Source organism: Pinus tabuliformis, chromosome X, assembly GCF_031772625.1.
Source record: "Pinus tabuliformis cultivar Carrire ecotype Pingquan chromosome X, CPIR1, whole genome shotgun sequence".
Lineage (NCBI taxonomy): Eukaryota > Viridiplantae > Streptophyta > Pinopsida > Pinales > Pinaceae > Pinus > Pinus tabuliformis.
In genome coordinates this window covers 329,509,345-329,522,386 of record NC_142308.1, presented here as the reverse complement: position 1 = coordinate 329,522,386, position 13,042 = coordinate 329,509,345, and positions in this window count along the sequence as shown.

Here is a 13,042-nt window from a genome sequence, read left to right as displayed (position 1 = left end):
TCGAATTCATGAGCAACATCAAGTAGAAACATGCATAATTGATCAAGAGAAATAATCACACATAACACAAGATATATCCAAGGGAAAGCACTAGCATAAAACCCCAGCCATGTATTATCAATCAAGTGGAAATCCTCTTCACAATACAAAAAGAATTAGCTCTCAAGCTATCCTGCTCTCTCTGTAATCAGAAGATCCTGATGATCTTCAATCAGAAGATGAAAATCATGGACTACCTAGGCCTCAATATATAGGCCATAAGTCCTACAATCTCCTATAATAGATCCTTCTCCATGCAAAGAATACTTATTAGAAATATCCAAGCATCTAATAGTACATTACCCTTCATCTGATCTCAACTGGGTCTCTGACAGAACTGACATGCAACAGTTATCCATGAGTGAATCCTCAGTTATCTAAAATAATAGTTGTCACATGCATGCAAGCATTAACAAACTATATTTTATTATTTTAACAACTTGTTGAAATAATATAACTGGACTTGACTAGTTAGAACTAAGTCAACTGATTCTCTCATTATAGAACTCATCCTTAATTCCTCAATCAGTGGAGAAAATCAAGGACACATTCCCCAATTAATGGAGAAATAATTGCATGTTCTCACAAAGACTTCAAGTTTAATTTTCCATAACTAATTAACTCAACTGAATTAATTAATTAATATTTCAAATTGTTGTTAAGACCAAAATTAATTTTACTTCCTATAGATAGACTAGGGACTGCTATAAATAGGAAGGGACCCAGAAATGATATTTTTATAACTTTCTATTTTTAGCAGTTTCACCTCTCACCCAATGTGGCCAATGACCTGGCCAAACTGATATTTTTAGACATGTTATTTTTAGCAGGTCTATTTTTAGCACATTCTAAATTTAACATTTCTTGTTGCACATTTTTCAACACTCCCTCTCAACAAGAAAGGCTTCCTCTGGAACTTGATCCTGTAACTCTGGAATGTTCTGCATGCAACACATCTACTCGGTCCACTTGCTTCAACAACACTTGGAACAAAAACACTCCCAATTGACCACTCTGTTGGGATAGGAACATACTCTGATGTTGAAGCTCTACCTGCTGCTAACAAGTGCTCCCTCTCTGACATCTGTGCTACTGCAACATCTCCATGCATCTCGCACCATTGCACACCTCTCTGTGCCACCTAGCACTATGCAAAACACCTGTGCCTCTCGCATTGTTGCAGCCTACTAGCTATGTGTTGTCCTGGGATTCCCTGCACTGTCGCTCTCTCTACCGTTCCATCCGCATCTGTCTCTACCCAATCAGTCAGTTCCTACTACTCCACATCGGGGCTCCTGTAGCAAGGTCTCATCCAAGAGGTTGGGTATCTCAAGGATCCTACCCCTCCTCCTTGGGATGATCACTCTATATCACCCCACCTCCTACCTGGAGGTATGGATGTATGTGATCCCTCTGCCCACCTCGCTCGAATTTCCCCCCTAATGGAGGTCTTTGCATGAGTAGATGTCTCTACTCAATCTCCTCTTAGCTTCCCCTATTGTGGCTGCTCCACAACCTCCTGAAGTTGTTGCACCAATCGTGGCTCCTCCACAATCGTCTGAGACTTCTTCTGGCTCTGCATGTTGAGAGGTAATATACCCTCCCTCTCAACCACCAAGTCTCCATTAGTTGCCTTGTTGCTCAAGGCTTTGCATGCATCTTGAACCTCAAGAGCATACAGGTTCTTGACCCGTGAACCAATCTGCTTCACCTATCTAGTGATGATGTGTCTAAGGAAAACCTTTCCCTTACTAAAGACTACATCATAGCCTCTGTCTTCCAGCATCATGATCGACACCAAGTTTCTCTTCAGTCCTGGTACATACTTGACATCAGTCAAGGTAAGGTGAGATCCATGCTCCCTCTGAAAAATAACCGTGCCTACACTTGAGACACTATACTTCTCATCATTACCCATCGATGTGAGTATCTGGAGATCTTTCTCCTCCAAAGTACTGAACAAACTCTTGTCGTCGTTCATGTGGAAAGAAGCTCCATTGTCAAGAAACCAACCACTTCCCACCATGGATGAAACCATGCATGCGAAGAGTGTGAAATCCAACTCAAACTGTGAAGCAAGTGCTTCACCTTCAGATCCTTCCCCGAATCCCTTCTTGGATTTCCTCCGTGGACAATTTGCAGCGTAATGGCCCACCTCATGGCAACGAAAGCATTGCACTTTCGATTTGTCAACCTTCTTCCCATCATTAGAAGAACTGGATTTAGAAAGAGAAACCTTCTCCTTCCCCTTCTTCTCCTTACTCACTAAGGCACAGTTCTCCTCATCCTGCATGGATGAAGACTTGTCTCTGGTGCTCCATCTGATCTCCTCCTACATCAAATCCGACCATAGTCATTCCCAATCTAGCAGTCTCTTCCTTCCATTCACCGAGTCCTGGTAGCTATGCTAGCTCGTAGGAAAGCCAAGGAGTGCTAGACTCACCATATCCTCATCCAATGTCACGACCCCTACACTTGCAAGCTCATCCCTGCATGCGATGAGCTTGGTCAAATACATAGAGATTGTCTCATCCCTTTCACACTTGATCTTTCGAAGTTTTTCCTCCAGTGCCAGCTTCCTATGATCAATGTTATTCTGATATAAATCTTTCAATGTTTTCCACATTGTATGCGGAGTCTCCTTCCCATGGAGGCTCGAGACAATGTGATCTCGCACTCCCTCCAAGAGAATTCTCCTAGCTCTAGCCACACACTTCCTCTATTCCACCTACTCAGTCTTGTCAGTAGGCTTAGGAATTTCTTGATCAATGAAATCCTTAAGGCCATTATCTTCCAAAACTGCCTCCATGTGATCCTTCCAAGCTATATAGTTTGGGCTGCCATCAAGGGCATACTCAAGCCTCAAACATAGAACACCATCGATGAAATAGATGTGATAAGAACTTGAGATCTATATCCCGAATAATAAACTTTGAATTTCTCCTCTAGTATATTGTTCTTGCTTGATCACATGTGATTTGATACCATGTAGAAATTTCACCTGTAGAACAAACTGATATATGCAATGTCCTAAAGCATAATACTTGTTCTACTTCTACAAAACATTAAGCGGAAGCATGATCGAATTCATGAGCACATCAAGTAGAAACATGCATAATTGATCAAGAGAAATAATCACACATAACACAAGATATATCCAAGGGAAAGCACCAGCATAAAACCCCAACCATGTATTATCAATCAAGTGGAAATCCTCTTCACAATACAAAAAGAATTAGCTATCAAGCTATCCTGCTCTCTCTGTAATTAGAAGATCCTGATGATCTTCAATCAGAAGATGAAAATCATGGACTACCTAGGCCTCAATATATAGGCCACAAGTCCTCTAATCTCCTATAATAGATCCTTCTCCATGCAAGGAATACTTACTAGAAATATCCAAGCATCTTATAATACATTGTCCTTCATCTGATCTCAACTGGGTCTCTGACAGAACTGACATGCAACAGTTATCCAGGAGTGAATCCTCAATTATCTAAAGTAATAGTTTTCACATGCATGCAAGCATTAACAAACTAAATTTTATTATATTAACAACTTGTTAAAATAATCTAACTGGACTTGACTAGTTAGAACTAAGTCAACTGATTCTCTCATTATAGAACTCATCCTTAATTCCTCAATCAGTGGAGCAAATCAAGGACACATTCCCCAATTAGTGGAGAAATAATTGCATGTTCTCACAAAGACTTCAAGTTTAATTTTCCATAACTAATTAACTCAACTGAATTAATTAATTAATATTTCCAACTGCTGTTAAGACCAAAATTAATTTTACTTCCTATAGATAGACTAGGGACTACTATAAATAGGAAGGGACCCAGAAATGCTATTTTGAGAACTTTCTATTTTTAGCAGTTTCACCTCTCACCCAATGTGGCCAATGACCTCACTGGCCAAACTGTTATTTTTAGCAGGTCTATTTTTAGCACATTCGAAATTTAACATTTCTTGTTGCACATTTTTCAATAGAAGGAAAGCCCAAGTATTCACATATTACATAGGCCTCAAGGCTAAAAGATTAGGGCCTGAGGAAGTCAGGAGGCTCAAGCCTGATGGATCAAGCGACCGGGTGCAACGACTAAAGGAAAAATAGGAGAAATTTGGATCGTCAAGAGTTGAATGTGTTAACGTCGTTGGATAATCCCAGATATTTCTTCTCAGAGGTTTCAAAAGCTATCCCCAAAGGAAACTCCCAGGATTTTACTCCTGGGGTGACTTGGTGCAGTGGGGCCGGTTGAACGCCTAGACCAAAAATTGAACAGAAATACCCAAATCATCCATAAAATGAACATACACATTCCAAGGGGGTCGAATCTGGTGGTGGGACCAATTTGACAAGGTACATGACATGGAAAATAGGTGACGTGGTGCCATTGTGGTGTGCCATGTGGAACCTTGTTTTAGCCTTTTCATGGGTCCAAGGGGGATTAAATCATGTGACATGTACCACTCTTGAAGGAGGCCACCTGGGTGGTATGACATCATCCAATGTCACCCGCACATTTGAGTTGTGATGACCTCACCTTGGCATCTTAGGCCCTAGGGGTTTCGAGTGGAGGCACTGTGGAAAACTCTTGAGATTTTACTTTCGAGAGGACGTGGCAAGATGGGCTAGCAGACTCATCGGATTGGAGTAGGTAATATTCGTATGTCGTTCATGTGACCCTGGAGGGTTAAAAGGCTAGGTCATCCTAGAAGCATTGCATGTGTCATAGAGAGTTTGACCAAGGTGATGTGGATTTTAGCACGTCATTTTGAAATAGGTAGTGGCCACATTAGTGGCAGGATCTGCGGGGTTCCACGCAATTAGGTGGTAGGGATAGGGGAATGCACCACGTCCTATGCCTATAATATATGTGTATTATGTAATGGTACTTTCTAAAGAGGTTTAACAAGTATGAGTGGGTCGGCAACTTATATATATATATATATATATATATATATATATATATATATAACCTCAGACATGAACGGGTTGGAAATGGTCATGTCGTCCATGACTTGGATATCCATGTGGGTGCTATGTGGGGACCACATGGCAAGTAGATGATGTGGCACTATCTAAAAGGATAATTTTTGAATGCTCGTAACTCTTAATATCGGAGTTGTATGGAGACAAATTTTATATTTTTGGAAAAGTCTCAACGAGACAAATGCAATTATGTAGTCCATTTATTTTTTTGAGGAATTAAAAAAAGGTCAAAAATTTTAGACCCCATTTACATAATGTGACAATGGGAGTTGGGTCATTATAGTAACTTCCTCCTACCGTTAGTTGCGGCTAGAGATCAAAGGGGGTATGTTACAAGGTTTGGTACCTAAAACGCTTTTCAGCCAAGATTACATGTTTCAACCTAGCTGAAATGTGTATTAGGGAAGTTTCAATCACATTTCAGGGTTTTTGTATCTAAACATGGTTGTTTCATGTAGGGCAGGGAGTGTAGGGCATGTCCCACATTTCCTACAACTTAATTGAATAGCAATTGAAGAAACCATAATCTCAACTTTTACAAAGTAAGAGTAGGGGCCAAAATTTAAATTCCATAAAACATCCACATTGGTGAAACGACTAGACTATAAACCGCTTAATTACATATTAGTTAAGAGTTCTTCATCAAAGAGCAGATTCCCATAATCTTCACATGGTCCAAAGAGAAAGATCTCAAAATATGCACTCGTAGTTGAGAGATTAACATAAATAAAACATTCAAACAAGTAGTCTAATCAGAACCCATTTCCCAAAAATTTGTTGCATCAACTGAGTCAATAAGTCCTTCGCGTTGTGGGAGCTAAGCTTATATTATATGTACAAGAGGTAAATGAAGTCGCTCTATTGGCCTTCTAAGACAATTGATAAGAGTGTCAAAAGCACAGTTTTATGGGTAGCCCATAAACAGGGATGGTCATGGAGATGCCATTCTTTTTTACTCGATAAACAGACATGGATTATCCATAGTTCATGATGAAGATATTTCTTCTTTTTAAACCATGGAAATCAATTAGTTGTTGGTGTTATTTAGGCTAGGCCATGTATCAAACTTATAAATTGTCACTATAACCCAAGAGTATATCCAACTAGACTAGGTAGGCTAGAGATCAAACTTATAAATTTTCACAATAACCCAAAAGTATTACCAATAATGAGCAAGTGAAATATACCAATAACTTATTACTTACCAAAGGTTGAGACAATCCAAGGCACACCAAAGTGAAACTCTCCCTAGGGGCATCTACCCTTCTAGCCTTATCACAACATACAAACATGTTACTTATGGGAATTAAACCCAAGTGATAAGGAGAAGGTTGAACCGTCCAAGCTATGAACATTTTATCAAGCATAAATGTTAATATAGGAGGAATATTCAAGGGTTTTGGCTCCATCCCATCTCTTCCTCCCAAGAATCATCATCGACACCCATCTAGCCCTCCACATAGTAGTCAGCGGAATAATTTTGTTGTTTCAACTGGACATTACAATATGTTCATTCTCACGAAAACAACAAGAATTAGAACCATCTGCACACCTATGAGTCCCATGTTATAAACTAAAACAGTATATAAAAAAGCACGTTACTTCACAAGCTTGTTTGATCTTGCTGAATTGAACCCCAAAATTATTTTCTTTGCAAACATCAAGATTACACTATAACCAAACTATACCAACATATGATTTCAATGGTAACATTATATGTGTAAAATGCCAAAATACCTTGATCATAAATTGTATTATTAAGCACGAAAATGTAAAGCATTTCTTTTAGATGTCAACATAGTCTTCTATTGCTTGTAAGAATCACACAGTATGGGAAATTTTCAGCATATAAAGGTTCCATTGGTTGAGAAACCATATTTCCAGGTGTTAACTAATCCTTCAAGATTACGTTTGTAAAATAGTAATTAGTTGTTTTTTTTTACTTTCCATTAATAAGTTATCGAGACAGTTTTATCTCGAACCTACCTTACCTTTGTATAAATTAAGTTCTCGTCATGAATGCAATCAGTTTTCCATTATGGAGTTTATTCATGGGCCTCTCTACAGTGGTATCAGAGCATCAATTGAGATTATAAACTCCATGCCTACTGAGTTTGTTTTTTGAGGAGGCGTTGTTTGAAGTTTATGGAGGGAAGAATGTACCAATTTCATAAAATTCATTTTGAGGAGTGCATTGCTTGCAGACTCATGAGATAAAGACTGCAGGACTGTTGGAAATCAAGTAAAAAGAAACCAAGGTAAAAGTGACTACCCATGAGTAACTCTTATTTTTGGCACAATCAGTAGTGAATAAATAACAATGAATATTAGAAAATATTTGAATCATTTTAGAAGTGAATTATTAATTATTTTTAGTGGAATATTTTTTTTCATATTTGGCGTTTGAATCTAATCCACATATATTTCAAAAATTTGAAAAGGATTTGTTTGAAGATTTTATTTGGCTAAAAAACAATTATAACTTCAATAATATCCATAGTTGGAGTTGTGCTTAGCGGAAAGGAGAATTATAAAGAATGATTTAGAAAGCTTAAAAGTGCTTTTTTTTAACGATTTGTGGAATTTTTTTCGAGACAGAATAGATAAGGATGGAAAACAAAATTCACCGAATCCACCTGATAATAAGAAGCAGCATGCAATTTTGGAAACAAAATACAACAAGGCATATGCAATAATAATCTCATAAGTGACAGAAGAGGTAAGTCAATATATCATTTCATGTGATACTGCATTTGAAGCATTACAGAAGTTGAAAGAACTGTACGAATCACACTCTGAACTTAAAAGTATTCAGTTGTTGTTGAGGTTGTTTAATGTGGAGATGAAAGATAATGATCGATTAAAGAGTTCTTTTGAAATAAAATCTATTTTTCATGATATAAAAAACACTGGAATTGAAGTAGATTTACAACTCAGCGTTTATAAAATTCCTTCACCATGTCTATTCACACTATTTGCAATCTCTCCAAGCTAGTGGGTAGTTAAAAGACATTACATTTGATAAACTAGTAGACAAAATAGCTAAGAGACAAAAGGCCTTTAGAAAGAAAGATACTCCACCCAATTCTAACATATAAACTTTATGCCTTGCACAAAATGATCAGAAATCTCTTGGTGAAACTTCTAGAGTGACAAAAGTTCTAGAGGTCATGGTAGAAGAAATTATAGAGGTAGGGGGGGCAAACATAATTAGGGAGTAGACGGCAAAGAAATTTTAATGATAAACCATCTATCAAGTGTTTTATATGTGGTGAAATTGGTCACACTGCTACTAATTGTAGAATTACTTGGGAGAAAGTCAGTGAAAGGAGAGAACAGTTGGATGAAAAGAAATATCATCCACCATCAGATAAGGGAAAATCATTAGACTATGCACATTACATTGTTGTTGATTTCAATTTTAATATTAATGATGTTTTTAGTACTGCATTTTCTTCATGGAAAGATAATTCGATTTTGGTTTTAGGAGCCATGTGTCATATGACTTTTAGGAGAGATTTTTTTTAAACATTCAATGACCAAGTCAATGGAGCAATATATTTTGCTGACAAATCTCAAGTTAAGCCTTCAGGAATTGGATCCATTCATTTGAAGATACCAAAGCTTCCAAATTATGTTCTACAGGATATCCTTTACATTCCACAATTTCAAATAAATCTAATGTCTCTTATACATATTTTACAGCAAGGGAATTCCATACATATCTTTGATGGCATCATTAAGATACATAAATAATCTAATCATGTTGTCATTATGATAAGTGTTGAGGAAGTTGTGCTTCTAAAATTGAATGGCACATCATCTACTATAATGAATTCTCATGATATTTCTGCTCTTTTAGCACATCGAAATGATACTCTATCTTCTAGTTTATTATGGCATGCTCGTTTTGGTCACATTAACTATGATAGTATCAAAATTATGAGACAACAAGGTATAAAAGGATTTCCTACAATTCCAAGAAATCTTACACCATGTGATGCTTGTATTTTGGGGAAACATTCTAAGCAACATTTTCATAGTTCTTCTTCTAGAGCTTCAAGAAAATTAGGTCTCATACATTCAGATTTATGTGGTCCTATGTCTGTTGCAACTTCCAATGGTAATAAATATATGCTGACATTTATTGATGATTAATCAATAATGTGTTGGGTGTATTTGTTGAAAGATTAGTCACAAGTATTTGAAAATTTTAAAATGTTTCATTTGATGGTCAAAGATGAAACTCAAGTGAACATTGGCATTCTCAAAATTGATAATGGTGGTGAATATACTTCTAATTATTTTGAATATTATTCAAAGGATAGTGGAATCAAACATCAGACTACCATACCCTATAAACCACAATAAAGTTGCGTTGCAAAATGTATGAATAGAAATTTGCTTAATATGGTTAGAGATTTTATGATGTTCTTGAAGAATTTTAAGTTGATGTTTTTGGGAGAAGAAGTGCTTTGTGCAACTTATATTTGAAATTTTTGTCTTTCTTTTGTAATCAATAATAAGTCTCCTTATGAAATGTGGTATAATTTTCTTCCTGTTGTTCAACATTTTAGAGTCTTTGGTTCTCTATGTTATGCATTGATTCCTAAACATCAATGCAACAAGTTGGGTGCCAGGAGTCGTAAATGTATTTTCTTGGGATATTCTGCTACTTCCAAAGCTTACAGGTTGTATGATGAGGAGAAAAAGAAATTTATTATTTCCATAGATTTTATTTTTCTTGAATGTGATAAAGATAATTTCACTTTTGATAGACAACTGGCTCATTTGGAGAAATTTGCATCCAAAAAAAATTATTTTGAATCTGATAATGATGTTCCACATACTAAAGGGCGGGGGGGGGCCTCCCATTTTGGATCAGTCTGTGGTTCTTCCATCTTTGACTCATGAGAATGTTATTGCTGAAGAAAATTTGGATGATAGTAATGTTTCTGCAGGACCAGAAATTGCTCTTGAAGATCCTGGCCTTGAGCTTGTTTTTCAAGATGAGCAACCATCACAACCACTTCAACAAAATTTACGAAGATCCACACTTGTTTGTAGATTTCCAAGCAAGTATGATGACTTTGAAATAAGAATATATTTTAAATATGATGTTACTTCGAGTTCATGTAATGTTTCTCATGACGTGGATTCAATCATTCTACAATTAGTGAACCCAGTTGTTTTGAAGAAGTTGTTAATTGTGATAAATGGAAGGATGCAATGAAAAAAGGAATATGGTGCACTTATTAACAATGGAACTTGGAGGTTAGTGGATCCTCATGCTAGTGTTATACCTATTGGTTGTAAATGGGTGTATAATATCAAGTACAAGGCAAATGGTTCGCTTGATAAATACAAGGCAAGGCTTGTAGCAAAAGGCTACGCTCATAAGGAAGGTGTTGACTACACAAAGACATTTACTCCTATAGAAAAATGGGGCACAATTAGAACTTTTTTTTCTCTTACAGCTTAGAATAGCTGGAAGATACACCATATGGACATTAAAATAGCCTTTTTGAATGGCGATTTGAAGGAGGATTTTTATATGTTTCAACCTGAAGGTTTTGTTGTTAAAGGTAAAGAGAAAAAGGTATGTAAGTTGGTAAAGGCATTGTATGGACTGAAATGGACATCCCGTGCATGGTATGAAAAACTAATTGAACACCTTCTCAAGTTGAATTATAAGTTGTTTGATATGGATGATGCAACTCTCTTTGTTAAGAATTTTGGAAAGTTGGATGTATATTTTTTAGAAATTCCTTGTAGATTCAAACTGATTATGTAATTTTCTAAAATAAAAGACTTGAATTGACTCTACTCCTCAGCGAAAACAACTAATCGATTTAGAAATCATGAAACATAGAAGAGAAAGAATTCAATCAACATATTACATAATGAATTCCTATGGAAAGCCACAGCTAAAAACCCCTGCTATTTGTATATTGCATTAGTCAGAAAATATGAGAAGATTACAATGCTTATCTCAAGCCCAAGCAACCTCTGTACTATCTCACAACTTCCTAGACAAGTCTTGGCCAATACTTAACCAATTTTCTGCTTACCCAAGTCCCTATTTCCTTGCGATGTTTCCTTGGGAATTAGCCCCTGTTAATTAGGGAAATTCCTCAATTGGAATTGCACAATCCATCATAGGTATTCCTCTAACTGCATGCACCACCTGTACAATTTGGATGGTTATACAACTAATAGTACATTGCCCTTAAACTCCAATCTCAACTAGGTAACTCTCATATCACACATGCATGAGTTATTTATGATTGAATTACCAGTTAACTGGTTGAATGCATGAAGCATCACCCCACTGTTAGACCTCCTACTAGTTCCTCCATTAGTTGGAACTAGTTTAACTTACTTTAACCCAATTAAAATGAGTTAATTAATTACAACTCAAAATAAACTCAATCATGGCTCCTATAAAGTAGGAGACACTCTACATGACTCAAGTTAGACCCTCAACTCGAATTAACTGAACCAACTAAGTCAAATTAACTTAGTTAACTCATACAAGTTGTCTTTTGATGTGGAATTACAATTTTTCTCCTAATTTAATTCAAGGGAAAATTAAATCAGGATTTTTTCTTGTTTAATTTTCAACACTCCCTCTCAACAAAAAATGGGTTATCAGATACCCCAATCCTGCCTCTATGGAACTTGAATATTCCTCTTGATAGTGCCTCAATCACTCCTTTGAGGAAGGTTGTCTTCACATCCATCTGATGTATCTTCCATCCCATCTGCGTTGAAAGTGTTAGAATAGATATTATTGAAGACTACCTTGCTACTCGAGTAAAGGTCTCCTCGCAATCAATTCCCTCCACCTAAGAGAACCCCTTAGCCACAAATATGGCCTTGTGTTTCTCGAGACTCCCATCTGCTACTTTCTTCACCTTGCAAATCCACCTGGACGACTTCCCAAGCATTGCTCCTGATAATCAAGTGAGACTCCTCTACCATGGCATCAACCCATACTGGTTGTTGCACTACTTCTGTGAATGAGGATGGCTTAGTCTCTACACTCCTGCTAATCAGAGCCATGTAGTTAGTGTACTGATCTGGTAACCTCCTCTGCTTGCGCTAGGATGTGGGTGCTCCCACATTCTCTCTAGCATCATGCATCATTTTGTCATCTTCTCTAGTGCACTTCCTTCCATCTCTAGATGTCTCTGCATGAGTGGGAACTTCCACTCTTTGTTCCTTTGCATGCGGTTTCTCCACATCATCTTGAGGTTCTTCCTTTGGAGCTAAAAGCTCCTCATCTGCATGTAATTGAAGATGCCTCTCAAGGGAACATCTCATGGCCTTCTCTTTATCAAACTTCACATCTCTATGAACAATTGTCATCCTGTGAGATGGAAGGTACACCTGATAGTTGTGAGGTGTATCAGTGTACCCCACAAATATGCCCAACTCAGCTATTGGCTCTAGCTTTTTCCTTGCATCCTTGGTAACACGACAGTAAACTGATGAACCAAATATCTTGAAGTGTGACACATTTGGTTTCTTCCCTAAAAAATATTCTTTTGGTGTACTCATCCTGAGAATTGGATGAGGACTCATGTTTTTCACAAATACATATGTGTTGCATGCTTCATCCCACAAGTGCAACGATAGGCCCTGATCATGTAACATAACTCGTGCAGCTCCCACAATACTTATGCTCTTCCTTTCAACAAGGGTTAAGGGGTGCTATTAACTCTTGCTGAATTCCTTCTGATGTACAGAAGTTCTTGAACTCATTCAACACATATTCCCCACCATTATCGCTCCTAAGAGCCTTCACTTTCCTGCCACTTTCTTTCTCAACAAGTGCTTCAAATTCAAAAAACTTAGAAAACATCTAATATTTCTTCTACATGAAGAAAAACCAACACTTACATGAAAAATCATCTACAAATATCACATAATACCTATGTTTGGCCATGGAGGCTATCGAGAACATTCCACACACATCTGAGTGAACTCTTTCAAGGATCGCTT